Source organism: Octopus bimaculoides, chromosome 21 (assembly GCF_001194135.2).
Source record: "Octopus bimaculoides isolate UCB-OBI-ISO-001 chromosome 21, ASM119413v2, whole genome shotgun sequence".
In the NCBI taxonomy this organism is placed as follows: Eukaryota; Metazoa; Mollusca; class Cephalopoda; order Octopoda; family Octopodidae; genus Octopus; species Octopus bimaculoides.
The window spans coordinates 32397347-32401039 of record NC_069001.1 but is presented as its reverse complement, the minus strand read 5'-3'; positions in this window follow the sequence as shown (position 1 = coordinate 32401039).

Genomic DNA, 3693 nt, shown 5'->3' with positions numbered 1-3693 from the left:
TATATATTTTATATATATGTATATAGTATATATATATAGGGTGGCCTAAAAGTAGGTTTACTCAAGGACACATCATACCTCTGTGAATCGAACTCACTACCTTACAACCAATAGCTGAAAACTCTAACCACTAACCCACGTCTTCATACTGCAGGATACACAGACGTTCTAGACTGCATCATGAAACATGGCCACCCAAATATCTGACATGAAGTTACTTGCCAACACACCTCAAACTCTGGCCCATAGACATGCTGTCTCCTCTCTACCTTACTTACTGATATGCTCCTGCTTCAGGCCGACATATTTTTTGCCTTGTTCTTCCATACTGAATTTGGTACTTTCATTATCAACCGTCAATTTTTATTTATTTATTTAATAAAGGATTAGTAAATACTAGGTAGAATCAAAAAATCCCAGACTAGTTTTATAGCGCGCCAACAGATGACAGCACACGGTTGTGTGCGCAGTGAGAGCTAGCAGTGACCTTCATGAGGCAATGTACCGAGTGACATCACTGTGTTTACTTTGCAAGTTGTGACATTTGTGTTGCTCACGTGTATGTTGTAGTCTGTGATTTTGTCATGGACAGGAATAAAGTGCAAACGTGAAATTTTGCGTTAGATTTGGGAAGTCTGCTGTAGAGTTATTGAACATGCTTTGGCAGGCTTACAAAGATGAGGTAATGGGTGTTGTACGCAATGTTTTGAGTGACACGCGCGCTTCAAAAGTGGAAGAACGTCCCCTGGAAGACGATGAGTGATCTGGAAGATCAGCCCCAGAAATCTGGAGAAAATTCATCAGGTTCTGCATGAGTATCGTCGGAGGACAATCAACAACGTTTTGAATGTGTTTGAGGGAGAACATTCAGCGAAAGCGACCGGATCTGCGGAGCACGAAGAACTAGATTCTTCACCACGACAATGCAGCCCTATCACCCATTCATGTGATAATAGCTGAGGAGGGCAGACAATGATTGATAATTATGATGGAAGGGAAACAACTCTGGCTATCAGACATAAAAATGATTTATATGTCACAAACGTCGACTATTTTCTGTTAATTTTCTTCATCTTGGCGTTTCTAGTCAATCTTCCATGACTTGAAAATTTATTTCGAGACATGAAACGTCTAAATAAATATATAAGGAACGGTTTTTTTTTTTTCAAATGGAAAATATTATTAAATAACTCAACTAACAGCAAAAGACACACACGCGCACAAAACAAAAAAAAAAAAACACGTTATTTTGAATATATTTGTTCGGTTATTTAATTAAGAATTGTTTTAATACAGAGCGATGTAAAACAAGAGATAAGATTTCGCAAGGTTAAGGTTACGACTCCAGCTTCTATTATAATTCTCTTTTGTATAATACTACGATTCTCGCTTTAGTAGCTGCATTTAGTAACACAAGCGTTCAGCTCTACACCATTCACGAAACGAGTCGCTTGTTGGAAGCCTATGAAATTCGGTATTTTAGTTTCATGCCGCCCTTAGTGAATATTTACGAATCATTAAGTCTAATCTGATCTCCCTGTCTCTTTCTTTTCGCATCTTGGATGCCCTCATATCTTCTTTTTTTTTTGTGTGCGTTAGGGAGCTGCCACGTGGTTGTTCAATCTACTAAAAAATCTCCCTGAAATTATTACACCTTGCTGTCAAACAAAAGAAAGTAGCGAATAAGATCATGTTGTCCTGGGGATTTGCATAAAAGAAAAACACGGTCTGCTCGATTGGGGTTGACCTGGAGTTAAACGACAATAACAACAAGCCTCCACTTGCCAGATCTGGTGATGGGGTGGGTGGTGTAAGTACTCAATCGCATTCCATTGATCATTTTACAGATTTAAGTGAAAATAGCTTTGATGTAGAACTTAATCTTGTACCACTAGCCTACAAGTTTTTCAACTGCGTACATCAATAAGCTAGGAACTCATAAATTATTCTGCGACAGAAGCTATATGATTAAGTAGGTTAGAAAGTATTAGATTACCAATACCCAGTGTACAATCTGTTGTTTCTAAACAACAGGCTACAATCTATGGGTTCCCCAACAATGCATTGTTCTTTAATTGCTGGCAATTCGTTATGCAATCATGATATACTACCAAGTATATTAAAGTCTTATAAGTCAATATTGTGCTGGCTCTAATTTCTATAGAAAATCTGTAAAGATATCCTTGAAAAGTGAACACTGTTCTTTGTATGTTTCTGGATAACATGCTGTAGTCTATATTTATTTCCAGACTCATTGTATTCTATGAGTATTTCTGAACAAATTACTATTTTCTATGCCCTTCTGAACATGTAGTATTGTGTTCGTTACCCTATATTCTATGTATGATTTTTCTGCATATCACTCTATTTTAGATGTATTTCTAAACACTGTATTTTAGACGTTTTTCTAAACAACATGCTATTTCTGTGTATAATTCAGAACAACACATTATTTTGTATGTCTTTCCAAACAACATTTTCTGTTTGTTTTTGAACACTGTACTTTATTCTATGTAGGTTTCTAAGTGATGCAGTAGTTTCTTTCTATGCAACTCACTATGTTATATGTATGAGTTTCTTCATAGTACTAAATATCATGTATATTTCAAAATGTCACATTATGTCCTGTGTATTTCTGAAAAATACACTATTTTATGTGCCTTTTTGAAAAGCTCACTCTATTCTGTATATTTCTGTTCTACATCCATTATATTCTTTGTCCTTGCCTGACCAACACACTTTGTTTAATGTGGTTCAATTCACTAAACTATTTGATAATAATAGGCAACAGCTTTTCTAGGAAAGTTACCTTTGTTAAATTAATTTCATATCCCGAAAGAAGATTTATCCATTATTTGCTTCAGACAACAAAACCTGAGCTGAGCATTGGTGTTAAGTAGGAAATATCATGGGTTTGCTTCTGTTGATTTTTTATATGTTCCCTTGTAAAAATTAGCTTGGCGTTCCTTCCAGTAGTAACCAATAGTTTGTGTGAAGCAGCCAGGAGAGGAATTACTATATTGTACAAATTTAAACCATGTTTGATGTGCTCTGCAAACTCAAAGTTTTCATAAAATAATAATTGCATGCATTTATTTATTTTAAGTTTGTTATTTATAGCTCATAAAGTTTGTTATTGGTTTCAAATTTTGGTACAAGATTAGTAATTTCGGGGCAGGGGGTAACTCAACTACATTGACCTTTGTGCTCAACTGGTACTTATTTTATTGACCTCAAAAGTCTACCTATGCAGAATGCAAAGATGCATTTTACTTGGCATGCTGACAATCCTGCTAGCTCACTGCCTTAATGTTTGATATATATATCTATGTCTTTATTGCGCACAAGAGGCTAAACAAAGAGGGGACAAACAAGGACAGACAAAGGAATTAAGTCAATTACATTGATCTCCAATGCGTAACTGGTACTTATTTAATCAACCCCGACTTTTATTTTACTCTACTGGACTTTCATAGCCATTTATTGCACATGAAAAAAATCCTACTGTATTTTTATAATTAAATATTATTAGGGTTTATTAGGGATTTTATTGTATAAAAAAAGTTAAAATATTTTGTATATAAGGCGCAGGAGTGGCTGTGTGGTAAGTAACTTGCTTACCAACCACATGGTTCCGGGTACATTCCCACTGCGTGGCATCTTGGGCAAGTGTCTTCTACTATAGCCTCGGGC